The following is a 19,866-nucleotide window of genomic DNA, read 5'->3' on the forward strand; positions in this document are numbered from 1 at the left end:
TCCCTTCCATAATGTGCTTTTTTCATCATCTATCGGTGGCTGTGCCTCGTGCCACCTCCAAGGAATTGGAAACCATGCTGGGAGTGCTCATCTGGAATAGGAGCAGGAGAAGTGTGGCTATGCAGAGGCTGCAACTGCCAGTAGGAAAGGTTGTCCTGGGTGTGCCGCTTTTTGAAAAGTGTTACATGGCAACACTGCTGCAATAGCCGGCATGATGATTGGCTGGGAGGCAGTTGTACGAAGTGGGCATGTTACCAACATGCAGGGCACTGGAAATGGTGGAATCAATGCTCCACTGTGACATCCTGGGGAAAGTGACTTATTGGAGTTATGATGAGAGCCTGAGGCTACTGACGGTCATGATCCTGTACTCTCTGTCCGTTAGTCTGCACTTCATACCACTGTTCCATACAAGCTTTGTTAGGGAAGGACTGAGGGCATGGTGAGACATGGGATTGATCTCAGTGGGGGAACTATTCAAGGTCCCAGAGCTCAAACCCTTTGGCCAGTTGCAGGAAGATCATGACATTACCGTGGGCCATTTCTTGGCACATGGAACACTAACAGCTGAGATGGCATGTCTGTGGAGGGACACAGACACTGAACCAGAGCATCACCCACTAACCCATGCCCTGCACATCATGGGTGCAGGTTGGAAACTGGTGATCTTATTTGTTAATGCCTTGGCGCACATGACGATTGACCCTCTGTCACCCAGTTGCTGGCTATGCGACACTGATATAGGATGAGCCCTCATGCCCAAGGAGTGGGAATGCACTATCTACTACCCATGTGAAGTATCTCGTAATGCCTGACTCCACTACATTCAATTCAACTTCAAGCACGGGACATGTCTCATCCCTGCTGTCCTACACAGACAGTTTTTGTCCTCCCCTCTCTGCCCAAGATGGCATGCACTTATTTAGGATTTGATAAATATGTTCTGGGCATGGCTAGATGCAGCAAACCTGTGGTCCAGAGTCACAGATGTACCTGCAGCAGTGAAAGATTGTGTCAACCTCCTTCCATTAGAGCAGACACTGCTAGTGATTTTCAGGCAGAAGAGGCCTCAAAAGGTATCCAATCTAATCATAGACTTGGCTATGCTCATAGCATGCCGTGTCATTTCCATGCATTGGAAGGCTACTGCACTCCCAACACTACAACACTTGGACACAGCAACTCTCAAATGTGATAGGGATGAGGCAACCGCTCTATGCATGGAGGAAGTTGAGTGCTTCCACAGGATTGCATTTGCTAACCTGTAGGACAACTTGTTACAAAACGTACAGGATATACAGAAAGAGCAACTGGATGGGTGAATGAATTTAAAGCCCTAGACGCACGGACACGTGATCACTGACCTATCAGAGGTGGTCCTGACATCGCTATATGAAGCTGCTGCCCCGTCATGTAAGGCATACTGGCTGACTGACTTCTCCTCCTTCGATCAAGGGGGTTCTTAGAATCCACATATGCAAAAATGACAACTGTTAACAATGGCTGTTGCAATAGAGGCCACAGTCTCACCCCCCCAGTGTCTGGACTGTAAGGTATCTGGGATGCTGACTCTCTAAATACCCAGGACCCCTTTGAGATCAGCTATCTTGTTATGGTTATAGAGTTTTTGGAGTTGATCGGTATTGAACCATATGCTCCTGTTGTGGTATACTTGACTCCGTGATAAATGTTTGTTATGCACGGCCGACCAGTTCTGCATTGTCTGCTTAATGAAAGATGATTTAGATCCCTACAAATGTGTTCCCAAAAAATGATCATGAAATGAAAGTAAGAGATTGGATGTGATGTTGAAATGTCTTGGAACTCATATGCAGCTACATACATTGACCCATATGCCACCAAACTCAATTCCCTCTCTCTTTATTTTCTATGTTAGACATTTTCTTCATTTTGAAATATGTGTCTTCCTTTTCAAAGGTTTTGTATCATGAACCATCCTTTATGTGCCTGCAGAATTCAAGCCTGCTCTGTGTGGACTCAATACTCTAGACCTTTTTGAGAAATGTAGCTACAAGTGGGATATTTTGAGACCATGTCCTGAATGGACAGGTAGAGATCATAGCCCATGCCCTGCTGGATGACCTCAGTAAACAGTGGTGGTGGAACACCACAGGTCTACCGGAGATATGTAAATCTGGCCAGACAAAGCGTGCTGCTCCATAAGATAGTTGTGGCCCAGTGTATTGGAGTTAGGTTTGCATGCAAACAGACCTGGGTGCATAATAAGAATTGTATGGAAGGGAGTCAAATGTCTCAGGCCTGTTTCTGAATTGGGCTGGATCGTTCAACCTTTTTTAGTACTGACACATACATCATACAATGCTGATTGTGGCTCCCTATACTGACCTGGCTACTTGCCCTGCTGTGAGGCTGAGATCATGAAGACTGGAGGCTCTGGTAGGTGCCTGCTCTAACACTGCAAATGTCATCTGGTCACAGGATCTGAGACTGCGCGATTGGGCTGATGGGGGAGTGGCAGGCCATACTGGACTATATTAATCAGTTTATTGTTCTGAATCATGCATTAATCTGTCAAGAACTGGTGCTTCAGATTAAGAAAGTTGTAAGATTAAAAACAACCTAGGCCTGGCTTTTACATTCAATGGGATGGATGTATTGTATTTACCCTTGACAAATCTGCTATATATTTTGACATTTTTATGTGCTGTTATATATATTGCTGGGCAATTTACAGATATCCACACTAGATAAAGTGCTTGTTACATTGCTGGTTTAGCAATGGAAAGGAATTTATGGTAACTTGGAGTCACTTCCTGTAATGTGACTTTCTAATACATGACATCCTATGGAATTTATACGTGGTTCATATATTCTGGTTCTGTCTGGGGAACTTATAATTCTAGGAGCTGGCTTGGTGCCAGTGCATATGCTTCTGTGGACATACTTTTGTGTGCGCATTGATGTTCTGTTGCCATGAAATATTGCGTTTTGTACTGCGCTGTACTCATCCATACATTGATGTATACAGACATATATATGTACCTATGGCCATTTCTAATCAGACATTAAATTTGAGTTTATCCCAGTATTTCAAAGTCATGCTGTGGATACTTGGTGATGATATTCCATCATTAATCATGCTCAAAAATGCTACAGGAGACATTACGTTAATTTGTAGGGGTAGGTGTGTAACTTACTGGCGACGACGTCCATGGCGGTTCATATTCTCATATTCTTCGTTGTAGTATAGTAGAGGGATGACATACGTGATGGCCTCCATAGCTACACAGCAGATGTCTTAGGAAGTGTGTTGTGCCAAATTATGTACTTAAAAGACTCCCCTTCCACCTGCTCAGACAAGGTGATTGGACCGACACAGACAGCGCATCAGAAGTATGCATCGTAATAGTGCAGCCAGTTCCAGGGCCGGAACTTTCTCCGATCGACTCCATTCGACCTTTCCGAAAGCGTCACGGGCGGAATTTCCAGTTGGAGTAGGATAAACCGCTTCAGTCAGTAAGCAATGTCTTTTTAGGCATCATAATACTGCAGTCAAGGCGACCGCCTCCGAAGCTACATCGGTCAGTCAGACCGCCCCGACAGGACCGTGGAGGCACTTCCGACTGACATCATAATCAGCCCCTTTGTATTTCTTATTTGAGATGCATTGTCTTTACATATGCAAAGCACTTTTGTGGCTCTGTCCACAGGGTTTGTAAAAGGTCCAGTCTGGCTTCATTTACATTACAGAGGTGGATTCTGTCAGCCCTTTATGGATAGGGCTGCAGCACCTGGCACTGATTATGACATCTGCGGGTCATGTGGCACTCACATGTATCTAGATAAAACGTCATTGCAGCTTTAATCACTTATAGTCCACCTACTGTATACTAATGGTAAGGCACAGCAAGTCAACATGTGTTTTCAGAGTGCATAGCAGTTCATCAGTCACTAAGTGAATGCAACCGTCTGCACCAGCAGCACACAGAGACAAGTAGTGCAATCACCAGGGGGCCTGGGCTGATTAGGACATTCCCCCATGAGTCAGCTGGGTGCTTCATAAAGATCCTGGTGCAGGATACAACAGCTCCAAGGTCACTGCACCAAGCCTGTCCTTCTCAGCCCTGCTGCATTCTGGGGATACACAACGGCGCATGAATGATTCAGCATAGTCCAGCAGTAATATATATTTATAGCAGCTCAAAGAGATTTCTAAAGTTGTTTTAAACTCTATTTTGATAATGTTTTAAAATTATAAATGCTTAAAGCTGATATTAAGGGTATCATGATTAATGTTTTAAAACAATGTATGTGTATTTGTTGCCCTCAATTGAGGTCTATACTAAATTTAAATAAACTAAACTAATGATAATGTTATTAAATATTGCTCAGAGCAGCCTTATGAAGCAGATCTAGTGAACATATATATATGTACATATATTATCCTGTGTCAAGTGAGTGTATACTGTCTAGTTTAAAGACGATTCTCCATTCTACATGTAGGGTAGAGTAATGCCATCACTAATCTTTAACTTTGCAGGACAATTCAAGACAATCTGTCTCTCTTTTCGGAACATCCTGCAGCAATGACTTTCGTAGTGAGTTGAACTATGGTGGGAGTTGCACCTGACAAATAAGAGGCAGGTAAGGAGTATAGACTGACTTTCACTCCAGTATCCCTCCGCCCTTCTCACTGTGTCTAACTGACCTCCAGTTTCTAACTTGTACCTTGGTGCCCAAGTGATGCGAGTCCCTAGGACCTGCCCCCTACCCCTTGAACCCTGAAATCCAAGGCTCTAGGTCACACAGAAGAGTGATGCAGACATTTTAACATTCTTTCAGAATCAACGCACATGCACACCTCAAGAAGCTCAATATGGTTTAAGTCTCTGCTTATACTTACCATGCAAACATGCATAATGCTTGATTGTTATGCTTGGCCATTTCTCGCAGGACAAAGGATGTGGTGTAATGGCCAAATCTGCCAACTTTGGTGAAGGGTAACCGGGTTTGTGTCTTGGCATAAGCTCAACATGGATTACGTACTTACACCAAGTGAACATGATGTTCTGGCAAAGGGCCTATCATTTATCCCAACAGCTCTACCCAATAACTTCAACATTAAGCTGGAACTCCAACAATGTTTCTGGAAAATACATCTAAAATACTATTTCACAAAGAATGAGCATTGGAAGAAACGTTCAGCTGCCACAGAATTCAGACCTGCTTCGACTTTCCTTCCTGCTGCTTACTTGATGGGAGAAAAATTCCTTGCATACGAGAAGATCATAATTGAGGAGGTGATGGATCTTCTTAACAACAAAAAATTCATCAAATTCAACATTACCAATGATGAGAAACACGCTCTACACTCACTAAGCAATAATGCACCATTTGTGTTGAAGTCGGCCGACAAAGGCGGTGCTGTGGTCAATCAAAACACCAAAGATTACATCAATGAGATTAATCAGAAGCTGAGTTCTACAGAAAGTTACCAACAGAGAAGAAAAAACCCTACTCAAGAAATCTCAGAATGTATGCGATCACTCACACATCATGGATTAACAGAAGGCTTCCTGACTGAACATAAGTACAACTTTTTGAACAAAACAGACCCCAGAATACCTACCATCTACACATAACCATAGATTTGCAACGGCCACCTGGTCGACCGATTGTATCTGGATCTATCAATTTCTGGACAGCTTTCTATAACCATTTGTTCTGGAAACCCGCTTGTTTCTAAGAGATACCATGCATACTATTCAATTAATGGAAACCCAACCCTTTGATAATCAGATACATTTCCGGGCAACGCTAGACGTTTCTTCATTAAACACGAGCATACCCCAGGAACAGGCAATTTATGTGATACGTAGGACATTGGAGAAACGACCAGCACCAACTTAGATTCCAAACGACTTCCTGGTGGAGCTATTCAAACTAGCCATGACAAAGAACTATTTTATCTTTCAGAACACCTATTACTTTCAATGTAAAGGTGTAGCTATGGGGGCTGGGTTCGCCCCCAGTCTAGCGAACCTCTACATGGATTATTATGAGGACTCTTACCTGTATGAGCTCACAAATCCCTTCTTGGACAATATCACCATCTGGAAGCGGTACACCAATGATGTGCTGATGGTGTGACAGGGACTGAACAAAGCCTCATAGAATTTAAAACATGGCTGAACGGACAATGACCGGACATACAATTCACCATGACATACAGCAATGAAGCCATAAGCTTAAAATTTTTACTACACTATACAAGAAATCAACAGAGCGGAATACCACCTTGAAGTACGACTCGTACCACCCGAGAAGCCTCGGAGACAATCTGCCCTATGGCCAATTTTTTAAACTGCGACGGATTTGCTAAAAAATGAAGTGATTTCTACAAAGAGACGAATGTCCTGATCACAAAGTTGAGGGGTCGTGGATATCCTAAAGCCCTGTTAAACCGTTCCGGATAAAGGGCTTGGTATCGCCCACGAGAGACTCTTCTTGAGATACAGCTCACAGTGGAAGATATAGAGAAATTGGTTTGCGTGATGACGTTCACAACATGCAGTCATGAGATCAAGAAAGTATTACTAAAATACTGGAACCTGATAAGTACTGAGATCAATGTCCAGGAGAAACCTCTTTTTGCCTTTAAGAGAGCCAGAAACATCAAGGACTATGCTGTCAGCCGCTATTTAGAAACTAAGAAGACACCAGATATCCGACAACAACTTAATCTACCTCCTATGATTGGCCATTTTAAATGCAGCAATTGCAAAGCATGTGGGCCCGATTCACAGAACTAACTTAAGACAAAATCCGAAGCTTGCTACCATTTTAGTATTCACAGAAGGCACTTACTAATTTTGGTATTCACAGAAGTTAGGAGTCCTAACTTTAGGCCTCCTAAATGCATTCTGTGAATACCAAAAGTCTTAAAGTTAGGATTTTTCTCAGTTTAGGAGTAGTAAAGTTAGGAGTAGTAAAGTTAGGAGTCCTAACTTTAGGATTCCTAAATGTCTTCTGTGAATAATGAAAGTCTTAAAGTTAGGATTTTTCTCAGTTTAGGAGTAGTAAAGTCTAACTTTACTACTCCTAAACTGAGAAAAATCCTAACTTTTAGACTTTCGGTATTCCGATTTCTGAAAACTCCTCTGAGCTGCAGCATCTCTGCGTGCATGTTGCATTTTTCAGCTGAAAACTACACAAATAACCACTATCATTTCCCTTCATGACAGCTCCATTGAGCTGCTGCACCACGGCATGCACGTCACGTTCTCCAACTGAGAATGACGTATACGAAATGAGTAATGGACAGGAATTCCTTCCTGACAGCTCAATTGAGCTGCTGCATCCCAGCATGCACGTCACACCCACCAGCTGAGAATGACGTAAAGGCACAGTTATTAGCTGCTCCTCTCTTCACGGCCTCACTAACTGGTCTGAGTAGCTGCCGGACGGATGCGCTTTCTGCACATTAAGGTGAAAACTATTGACAATAATTTAGATAGCCAGAGTCAGCGCGCTACATCGCACCTCAGTGATTCTATAATTAGTCTTTTTGTTTTCACAGCAATCTGACACAAATACATTAATTAACGCATTTCACTCCAACCGGCTTATGGAAGTGGAGTGAAACTATGGATGAGGTATGTTTAAAATCTTGTTACCATTTTTATAGTGCAGAATTACATACTGCATTCGACCTAAACAGTCCCCATTATTTCCTTTTAGGCTCCAACCGGCTGGTGGAGACCTCTTTGCAATTCCTGATTTTCCCATAAGTATTACTCATCGGTGCAGTTGAACCACCCTATTCTGGTAAGGAAGTTTACAAATATTATTCAAAAGTCATCACTTACATATTTTTTCATAATCCTAATAGAGGCTCTTGTTATTTGCAGATCCCATCCACTGAGGCTTCTGCGCTTTGGTAAGCTTCCCTCTGGCTACTAAACAGTTTAAATGTATTTCTCTAAAACACAAACCTGATCATTCGTTGTAATTCATTTTATAGGCTTTGCAACCGTCCTTTCATAGTCCTAAGGAAGACCCTCTCTCATGTACTTCATTTTTGCGCTGCTTACAGGGTCGAAACGTCGACATGCTCTATATGTCCGCACAGTCCTCATGATCACGATTTAATTAATCAATGGATCTTGCACCACATGTGCAAAAATAGACACAACAAGAACATAAAAAAGCCCTCCCCCCCCTATCCATCTCACGTGGTGGAGTGGTGTGGCTCACTGGTTAGAGGCGGCAAACCCGGAAGCAGAAGTTGCCCCGGGACCAGGGTTCGATTCCAGACGCGCCAGGGTCAGCAGACTCGATAATTCTCGCCTCGGTGCCTACTCTAACCAGGTGTCGCACTCGGCAACTCTGGGCATTAGCTTGCCTAATCTCCACAGCGGCCCCATCAACACCGGGGATGCCTGGCTCCACCTTGGGGATTCCCAGCAGGGACCATCCCACAGGGAAAGCCAGGACAGGTTCCCCAGCGGTATACAGCGCCAGGACGCCGGCTGGCAACAGTGTGCTTTACAAGTATACACATTACATTACGTGTATTCGTCATATATATAGTGTACTGTCTATATCACTAATTACACTGCATGTCACTCTTTCACCGCATCCACTTGTTGTTTTTGTTGCAATTGAATTTGTAATTGTGACAGCCATAAGTATTTGATACTCATTTCGAATATACTAATGAATCTTATTTTGGTGTGTGTTTTCCTTTCCTTTTCTTTCATGAACTATTGTTGTGTGCATTATAAATAAATGTTTGCTTATTGCATTAAAAACAGTATCCTAAGCAATTGTAAACCTCCGGACAGAACCAATTGTTTTACTTGATTAACATCCTGTATGAGCATGCTTGAAATACGTGCTAACACTAAAAAGATTAAACCAAAGACGCTTGAAATGTGTGATAACACAAAAAAGATTAAATCAAAGACTTTGGACAAACAAAAAGAAATGCAGACAACAAGCACCCTTGAAATGAGTGCAGGCAGGGAGAGATTAGATTAACAAACAATCTAGCAAAATCGACTAAAAGAAGTTCCACCTTCCAATGCAGATCAAAATGAGTACTTGGACCATGGGACACTGATATGAGAAACATACAAGAAACAACAGTAAACAGCTTGGGGGAAGACAGCACAAAGCGGCGAGACTAATGTTACAAAAGCTGCAAGTAAAGCCCAAAAGGTTGTAGAGGCGACTGAATCTGGAGCAGCCCTGTCGAGGGAGAAGGTGGGTCAAAGCGGGGACACTAACTTTTTCAATAGTAAAGCCCAAGAACCTGCCTCTGTGGGAATTAAGTCAAAGGGCATCCAGAGTGGTAAGAAAATACCTGCATTTTTCGCTAATACTAAAGAAAAGCAAAAAGAAAAGGAGAAGGGAAAAGCTAAAGAAGCGGAGGTTGCTGTAATGTCTGAAGCTGTGTTTGCCTCAAGTGGTGAGATTGGCACCTCTAGGGATTTAGCTAATGACTCTCCCATTGGTTGTATCGAAAATGACCTAATTACCTCATCGGATACTACTATGGATACGCGTCATTTGAGTGCTATGATGGCTCCTGCATCTATCGCATCTAATGGGGGCCACAGGGATAGCGGTTTGGTAGACGCCACAGTACAACCAGTAAGTACTGCTGCAGTTGTCTGTCTGTGGAAGAGACAGGACAAGGTGCATTTAACCTTGAAGCAGACTCTGGAGATTTTTACTATATTTCTGAACAATCTATGTCTTTCTGTGAGGACTTGGCTATACAGTATTCTGCTCAGCTTTCAATGATGGATGGCAGTGATCACAGCAGCTCAGTGCTAGAGGAACTTGAGGAGTCGGAGGATGGACAGCCTAAGACGGTTAGGAAGCTGGATCTGTGCACTAGAAAAGATCTCACTTTGAAAACTTTGAGTCAAGATAGATGGCCTGAGGAGGAGGAAGTCTCTCTGGCCTTGATATACCGCTCTATTATGCAGCATAGAGACGAAACGTGGGAGGAAAGTCAAAGGGTACAGAACTCATGCCGCAAGCTTCAGAATTCTGTAAGGCGGCTGGTAAAACCACATGCAGACTTTGCATCCCGATGTAATGAGGTAGAGGCAAGGATATCTACACTAGAAGATGAGCTGGCACAACATAAATCAACTGCAGAATCGAGCCTGGCCACTAAAGAGGACATGATCTGGAAACTATCTGACATCGAGAACAGGGCTCGCCGCAATAATTTGAGGGTCCTTCAGATCCCGGAGGGGAAAGAGGGGCGGGAACCAAGGAGGTGTATGGTGGATTTGTTTAAGAAAGCATTCCCTGACATGACCCGGTGGGATTGGGATCGTGAAATTGAGCATGTACATAGATTCCCTTTTAGAGTCCGGTTGAGGCCTGGGCAGGAAACTAAACCTAGAGCGATGCTGGCATAATTTAATAGCTACCTGGCATGGGAGGAAGTCTTTGCCCGTGCTAGACCCGATAAGAAGGGGAAGGTTGGGGATGTGGATTTCTTTGTGCGCCCAGATTTGTGTCAACGCTCAGTGGAGCTCCGATGGCAATTTCGTTAATTAATTCCGGAGTTACAGTCTAAGGGGGCCTCAGCTTTCTTAATGTTTCCAGCTAAGCTGGAAGTAATGTTTAAGGAACAAACACGTTTTTTTACCAGCATTGCCCCAGCGACGGACAGATGCTACGATTGCTGTGTTCTGTAAAAAGGGTAAACTGCCGGAACTAGTGGGATCATATCGTCCAATTTCTCTATTGAACAGCGATAATAACATTTATTCCAAAATTTTGGCAAACCATTTGTCTAAAGTTATCACACCCCTGGTCTCACTAAATCAACATGGCTTTATTCCCAAACGGGGCATGGTGGCACATGTGAACAGAGTCGTAACATTATTTGATATTGCAGGGATTGAAAAGAGGAATTTAGCATTGATTTAATTGGACGCAGAGAAAGCGTTTGGTCGCGTTCAATGGGATTATATGTGGCAACTGTTGGATAAAATTGTCTTCTGCAAAAAATGTATTAAAGGTTTGCAGGCATTATATAGAGATCCCACCGTCAAGATTTCTGTTATGGGTTTGCTATTGGATGCTGTGACTATAACTAGGGGCACCCGACAGGGCTGCCCTTGTTCCCCTCTTTTGTTCGCCCTTTATATTAACCCCTTCATAGAACAATTATCTCATAATATTTGTATTCCTCCGTTTCAGGCTTTTGATTACCAATTTTCAGTTTTCACCTATGCGGATGATATAGCCGTGACTACAGTGAATCCTCCTCTTGCAATCAAGGAGATTGAGCGGTAAGCCAAATAATTTGGCTTGTTTGCTGGGTATAAACTTAATGAGTCAAAAACGCAAATCTTATGCCCTGATAGCATATTATGGAGGGATGAGCGGGTAGTCAGAGAGGTGACCTATCTGGATATACAAATTCGAGTCTCTATGTCTGAGCTGATGGATGCAAATTGGAATTTGCTTATTCATAAAGTGAAAGCCTCTTTGGATAGGTGAGATCGTTTGTATTTTACAGTAATCGGATGCTGTAAGATTATTAAAATTAATGTCCTTCCCAAGGTTCTCTATTTATTTCGTTCAATACCCTTGGAAGTTTCAAAGGCTCGATTACAACATTTGCAATCAATCCGTGAGAAATTCATATGGAGTCCGGGCAGGCCCAGGCGCGCAATGAGATTTCTGACCTTACCCCTTGAGAGAGGGGGCTTTGCGGTACCTGATTTTGCATTATATTTTGTAACATGTTTTTTGTTGAAAATGCGGGTGTTAATCACTGGGGAAGGAGCTGTTAATAACGCTACGGCACCCACAATTTTTGAAATCCTTATTGGCCCAATCGCCAGACAATGTTTATTTATGGAATTGGATGGCAGCTACTTTAAACGAACACAATTTAAAGACTTGAATAGTGTGTTTAAAGTGTGGAAATCTATACGTAAGATGCAGACATTGGGGAAAATCTCATATTATACTCCCCTGAATGCGTTAAAACATTTTCCAGGAATATTTGGGGATAATATCTCTCAAAGTTGGAGAAAGAAAGGCATTAGGCATTTAGGGGATTTGTACTCTACTAATGAACTATGTAAATCATTTGATGAATTAGCTTTACAATATGCTCTCCCCAAAGCACAGTTCTTTAAATTCTTGCAAATTAGGGATTTTTAATTTCGGATCAAAGTTAATATGCGACCTGATGCTGTTGTAGAGGGGGTCAGACGACAGCTTAAAATTGGAGCCTTATACCAGCTTTTGCTTTCTGGAAGGCCAGATGATCTCGACAAGCTTAATAGTAAATGGTCTGAGGGCCTGGGAGATCTAGATATTGCGATTAAGGAACTCATAGGTATGTCTAGAGAATCATTAATGCCCGCAAATGTGAAAATTCAGTTTTTTAACACTTTATTTGATTTATATTATACCCCCGCACGGATGGCTAAGTGGGGGAGTGGGAATGATGGGAAATGTTTCGTTGTGGGGAGGATGATGCGGACAGTATTCATATTTTTTTTAGATGTGATAAATTGCATAGATTTATTACAGATATAGAAAAGTTTTTGTCTTTGGTTATAAACTTTCCTGTGACCATTACTCCTGCTATGATGTTATTGGGGAAGACGCCTACACGCAGTTCTATGAACGTTTTATATCAACATCGATACTTGGTTTTTTCTCTATGACTGTTGCTCGTCTCTGCATCGCAGCTGAATGGCTGCAGAAAGATCCTCCAATATTTGAACTCTGGCGAGCCAGAATGTATAATTTGTATAAAGTGGAATGGGGTTTATTTTCTGTTAAAGGCCTCAGGAAGCGACAGATTGGTATAAATATTTGGGGGGCTTTTCGGGAATACTATGAGATTTGATTCGAAATGAATGGAATTGTGTATTGGCTATTTATGAAATTTTAGACTACTGGCTTAAGCTGCCTTTTTATGCATGGATGTATTGTATGTATTCCTTTTTTCTTTTGTTTATACAGGGATTTATGTAATCTTGCTGCTGTGAAACTATAAATAAATAAAAAAAAAAAAAGAAAAGTAAGGGCAGGAAGTAAGCCCCTTTTAAGATTTATATTAAATACAATAGATATCACAAGCACACTGTAACCTCTGTGCAGGCAAAACCTAAAAAAATTGCTGTGACCTAATGAGGTACTGATAAAAAAAGTATATATAGATTGCTGACTTGAGGCAAAGACAAGAGGCAGGGGCAGGTGTCAGGAGCTGAGAACCTTCCACAGATTGCTGTGGGACCACAGGGTAGAATTTTAAATGGTGTGTAAAGGTACATGTGCTTGACAGCTTCTCTTCAGGAATCAATTACCTCGCTGCTCATCTGAATGGGACAACCCACCTGTGTGAGTCTCGGTGGTCTGCGCAGACAGGGTCTCTGTCACATGCATGTCTTGTAAAGGTGTTTTGTTATCCTCACTGGGGCGCAGAAGGTGGGTCAAAGATGGAGGAGGTTTGATTGGCCCTTATAGAGTGAGAGATCACACAGTAATGAAACAAAATGTAATTCGGTGGTATAGCCACAGGCTCTTTTATTACACAAACAGCCAGTGCACAAGATCTCCGCACATATTATAACAAAACATTATTTTCTCTGTAGAACTGACATCGCTCACAACACCCCGTTAAAAAGCAATATGATGCCGCAGGCATTTAGTAACAATCAGGGAGAAAATATTGTGATGGGGGTTGCTTGTAGCACAATCAAGATGAAAATTAATAGTACATAAATACATATGCTAGCATGTCCTGAGACCCTTCTCGGTTCTGCCAGAGATAATCACAGAGTGTACCCTTATGGCAGGGGCAGGGAGGATTATCTCAACAGCTAAAAATGTCTGATTTTTACAGTCAGTGCACAATACCATCAACTTTATCATAATCCGCCTGCATTGTTGTTCTCTTGGCTATTCACTAAGGTCACATGGCACAGACCGTGTGAGCTAACAGGTTTCTCGTAAACACTGAGGAGGAACAAGTTATTTGTTCACCAACGTGGTCATAAATGACCAGGGATTAAAAGCACTGTCTGTTTTCATTATGGTCTGTTGACACGTATTGTTATGCCAGTGCTTTAAATGGGCAGAAGTTTAATGGATAGCGTGCCTTCACTACTTAGAGCTGCCACAGTAAATTTAATAGAAGAGTATCAGTACTTCTCGTGATCAAACTGGTACTCTAGTGAGTACCTGTACTTCTATTTTCCATTCAAAGTAATAGTTAATACTCCATGTGCCTTGCATCCAATTTATACTTTCTAGCTCTTACTACAAACATACACTAGTCCCATCATGGATGTCACAATTCCTTATGTTGCCATTCAAGAGCAATTGCTTGGCCCACATATAAAGGGACGGTAGAGAATGTATGTATGTATGTATGTATTGCGACTTATATAGCGCACGTATCACCCGAAGGTATCAAGGCGCTTGCTTAGGGAACCCGTCCTGGTATTCCCCTGTGAGATACCCCGGCAGGGTATCCACAAGGTGAAAGCCAGGCATCCCGCCGCAAGGGGCCGTAGTGGAGATTAAGCAAGCTATTGCCCAGAGTCGCAGAGTGTGACCATGTGAGTCAAGTAGGCACCGGAGCAAGAATTGTCGAGTCCGTGGAATTTTGAGCCCGAGACCCACCGAGGCGGGGAATCGAACCCTGGTCCACGGCCGATCTCAGCTTCCGGGTCTGCCGCCTCTAACCACTGAGCCACGCTTCTCCACTGGAATGTGGACTTGCTTTAACTTCCTTCCCCGCAAACAGAGGATGTGCATACCTGCTTCTCCTGAAGTAGCCAATTCTCTTTGAAAACTGGAGTTTCACTGTCAAGTCCATCACTGGACTGACACTGTTGGTAATTTTTGTTAACTCGATCTGCTTCAAGATCATGCCGGTGGCCAGAATGGGGATCAGATCCTATTAAAAGGCCATAAATGCATTGCGCTGAAAGAAACATCAACATATACCTACTTCTAAAAAGTCAGTTGCATTGTCCATGTTCTGACTTTCCCTAAAAGCATCACTGTTCACCAGATCCCTCAGTCAAAAGCGAAACAACCTACCTTGAAGAAACACTTTGGAAAATATATATGGCACACTTTCTCTCAGGTTCCATTTTTCACCTAGAGCGTTCTATATCTTAACTTCCCCTGTTCTCTAGTTATTTTCATTAAATCAATACCAATTACCATTTCCTATGACCTATGTACTTCAGGCACATAATAAAGTGAATATTATTATGGGTCATCTGCAGACTACTTATGATTTGAATCACACATAAGTAACCACCAATCATTACTACATTATTTTTTCTGGAATTTTGCTTCAGTACACTAAGCCCTCCTTGGACTCATTGGTGTGACTTTAAAAACTAGTGTTGTTACATGTTTTATTTGATTGGTAACTTTTTGTATGCCTCCTTATACAATTCACAAAATGCTTCACAAGGTCCAAAGCTCTCTGAATACACTCCTCACTGATAGTGAAAGCAGAGCACATTTCTGTTCTGCATGCCATATATTTACTATTTGTAAAAGCTAGAATATTTCTTAAAATCCTCATTCTTAATCCCCAATAACACACCATCTTATCTATTCTGGAAGATCCCTCTCCACCGCAGCCTCAGAGATTTGTTCTCCTTCAATTTAATCAGAGTAAACAAGTCAATGTTCCAATGGCCCGCCTTTGGACAATGCTCACTCTGACTCAGTGAATTACTGAGTTAAACCTATCTCTTGTGGGCTATCTGAGAAACGGTGGCCTGTAAGCACAAGGATATAACTTTTTCAAACACTGTAGTGCTAACTACTCTGACCATTTGGCATGTTGGACTTGGCCCTTTCTACAGGGACATCCGCAAACTATTTGCCTTCACTCATTCATTTTTGCTGAAATTGCTTTTGTTAGCCTTAGGACTCTGCACACTTTACCACTGCTAAAACTGCAGTTAAACTGCCATTTTGACCTGGTAAAATAAACCTTTTGCCAAGCCCAACCCTTTGTTTTTAATACATATAAATCACCCGTAGGTAGGCCCTGGACAGCACAGAGGGTAGGGAGCAATGCGTTTAAAAAGTAGGACATGTACTTTTATGTTTCACCTGTTCTGGTAATGAAACACGATTATTCTGTTTTTCACTACTGCAAGGCCCCTCTCTCCCAAAGGAGAAAATTGGAGTTGCCTTATTACATTTTATAACTGCAAATTCCAAATGGGAAGAGACAAACAGTTCATATTTGGTGTCTCCGGAATCACACTTTAAAATCCTCACTTCTGGTGAAATCTGATTTTAAATTGCAATTCTGAAAATGCCACTATTGGAAAGTTAAAGCAGACCCCCAGGATACAGCGCCATGGATTAGCAAATTTAGCGGCACAAATATGGAAATTTAGTGGCACAAATATGAAAATTTAGCGGCATTTTTGCGGCACTTTATTTTACTCATAATCATTCATCACAGGTTATTAAAACATATAAATACAGGTGAGGTTTTTGTACAAGATACATCTTGTAGTGATTTACTTGAAAGTGCTCTCAAATGATAATGTCAAGTAAATTAGACAGATGAAGTAAATTTATTTTACTTAGATTACAAAATTTAATTATTCAGGGAATTTGGGATGTTAACCTACGTTTCCTGGTCACATATAGTGCAATTATGTCACTGAATAGATTCATTTATTTTTCTCAATCCCCTTTGAAACCAGAGGTCTGTGTTGTTGTACAACTGTGTCAGATGAATATTTAAATAAATACAGATAACGGTTTAATCTGGCATTATTTCTAAAGAAGGACGTATATAGTGAAGGTAAAGGAAGGTAGGACACTTATCTGCTAATTTCACTGGCTTTCTCATACTTTAAATAGCTTTTCAACGCAGAACTGTATTGCACTGAAAAATGTAAGAATACTGCGATCTCGTGTGCAATGCTGGTGAAGGCAGCGAGTGTTGAAGCGGATTCGAATGCGTGGCTAAAAAGAAAACATATTCTGTAACCATCTTGTTGATGTTTCAACATCAGGTAACTAAGTGCATATAGAATAACACACACCTTAAATGAAAAATAAAGTCAATTTAAACTAATTAGCTGGAAATTCACTACTTTATGTTACAAAACCTCAAGTGGTCAATGTGATCACTGGAGATGTCTACGTGTGTAACCAGAGTCTCCCAGAACTGAATCCTGTTTGGTACAGCAGAGAATTTTCATTTGGGTATGTTTAGCTAGAATTACACATAGAATAAGATAGCATGCCACAAATTGAGCAAATACATTTAGGTTAATGATGAGAAATGTCCTTCTAAAGTATAGATTGTACCCAGTGCAAATATTATTATAACTGTCCATTAAAAGCATGCACGCCACAGTTCAGCCCGGAACACCTTTGCAATACCTCTCAAAAAGAAGAAATCTTTGTAATCAGGAACCTTAAATTGACTTGATCAATTAATGCCTATATGGCTGCCAAGCAGCCTTTATTTGTGCAGATTAACCAATTACACACATTCACAATTCTTTCAGGAAGCAGGCACATGGGCAGAACGGATTGTTTCTTGTCAAACTGTCTGCCCTTCTCTGGGATTAAAGAACAGGAGATTCCCTCCCACTTCAGTTGAGCCATCTCAACTGTCAGAATTAACCTTTTGTCTTTTAACAGAAAGGCTAAAATTACTGACAAATGTTGTCGACTGAAACAATGATCACGGACAAGTGACATCAGTGTCACAGGACAGTCTGTGTAAATTAAGAACGGATGGTCAGTTGTCACCCTACTTCTCCGCCGCAGTCCCTTATACTCCCAATGACCCATGAATTTCTGCCGGAAGCTACCAACTTGAACAAGCCTTACTTTCTCGATGCGCATGCGCAGCAACGCACCGGAGGTTTTTATGATGTCACCGGAAGGGCGCCTCTGGGGTATATCGGTCAAGCCCTATCTTTTCCATGCATGCACACTTCTGTTCCTGGGGCAGCATCTTCCAGATGCGCCCGGGTGGGCAGTCCCTGCTTTGGTCTAGATATTGAAAGAAAGCTCTCAGCGCTGAAGCGTGACCCACTTTTCCTTCCTCCAATCAACGCTCATGTTATGGAGGTTAAGCGCATTTCCAGCAGTTTTTCTTTTGTTCGCCCATATTAAAATCAGGGCATTTCCTTTAGCCAGACCCCCAGGATTCCTTACTCTTTGGATAGACTTGTGAGGATACAACACTTCAATGACATGTTTGTAAGGGTATTTATACAGTACGAATGGGATGGAATTACTAGAAAGCGCATGCAACATAATACAGAATAAAAAGGTTTTGTCATTGGCATTCCTCAATTTCATCAGGCACTTTTGCAAAAATTGCGGAATTTTTACAAAAGTGCCGATTTTGCGGGCAATTTTGCCAAAATCGTGGAATTTTTACAAAAGGGCCGATTTCGCGGGCAATTTTGTAAAAATCGCGGCATTTTTACAAAAGTGCTGATTTCGCGGCAAATCGTGGTATCGCGAAATCCTGGAGGGTCTGTTAAAGACATACAATTGATGGACAGAATACAGAACAAATCAAAACATTCACACCCAGTCAAGAGATCTGGGTTAAATCCATCATTCTTTTGCTCACCATGCCTCCCCAGTTTAGACCTGGCCATATTCAAATCGGTCTTGACTCAGTGCCTCATGGGAACAGTCCAGCCCGAACTGCCAAGCTAGGTCCTCCCTGGACCGGAAACAAGCATCCTAGGACCTGTTTTGGGGTTTCACCACTCTTCAGCCAGGATAGCTTGATTCCAGTGGCACAGTGAGCCTATTGGAAAGTTGGCATTTTTCTACCTTGGCCATTTGGTGCCTACAACCTGACTCTGGTCATATGACTTGGTGTAGCTGATATTTGAGCTTTATGTATTCCTCCTAGACACACACACACAATGTGAGCTTAGGTGTGACTGGATGGGCCATCACTGGCAGGATGGAAGGAGCTGGGCACAACCCCACTTACATTTGAATAAGCTGTGTCCTGTTTCCAAACATCGGGGCTGAATACCCCCTGTAGTTGGTATTGAGCCAGGGCAGGGAAGGCAGGGCAACAGTGCACTTCAAAGGTAAGCCTCTATAAGCTCCTCCCCACTTCAAAGGCACAACTGTGTATAAAAGAAGGACCTCACACACATATTCTTCAATACACTTCTCAACCTGTGGATACTCTGCCAAGAAGAAGGACTACTGTGCTGCTACAAGGAATGTCACTCTGCTGGACTGCTACTCTAAAAGAAGTTCTGCCCTGCTGCACTGGTATTCTGCCCTCTCGCCCTGGGAAGGAGAACTGGACCTGCAAACATCTTCAACCCAGGACCCCAGAGTGGCTGGAAGGGCTAGTCTGCTAGTCTCCTAATCTGAGCCTCAGGGACAAAAAAAGGCTCCCCAACCAGCTCCTGGAAGGAGCTGCAGCAAGTTCCTGGCCCCCAACTGGTACCTCAAGGGTCCTAGACCCTTGGTGTGGCTCACAGGCTATTGAGATCAAGATTTTGGGTTCTTCACGACAAAAATTCAGCGTGAGCTGCCGCCAGCCCATGTCTTCACATAGCAAGCATCGGTAGCCCACAGAGGACCGCCACCACGAAGTTACAGCCTCGTGCCATGCCAACCACTACCTGTGATGCTCTCCTTGCTTTCTACTACCCTCTCCAATGCAAACAGAACTCTTGGCACATCATTTGAGAAGGTAAAACATCAGCAAGACTAATCTGGGACTGTATTGAACCTGCGCTCCATCGTGGTCAGCCTGAAGTTTTGACTTTGGCCCAGTCCAGCTGTTATATGGAGTAATGTGGACCTTAGGATACATTTTCGACA

The sequence above is a fragment of the Lissotriton helveticus genome, chromosome 3_1 (assembly GCF_964261635.1).
Source record: "Lissotriton helveticus chromosome 3_1, aLisHel1.1, whole genome shotgun sequence".
In the NCBI taxonomy this organism is placed as follows: Eukaryota; Metazoa; Chordata; class Amphibia; order Caudata; family Salamandridae; genus Lissotriton; species Lissotriton helveticus.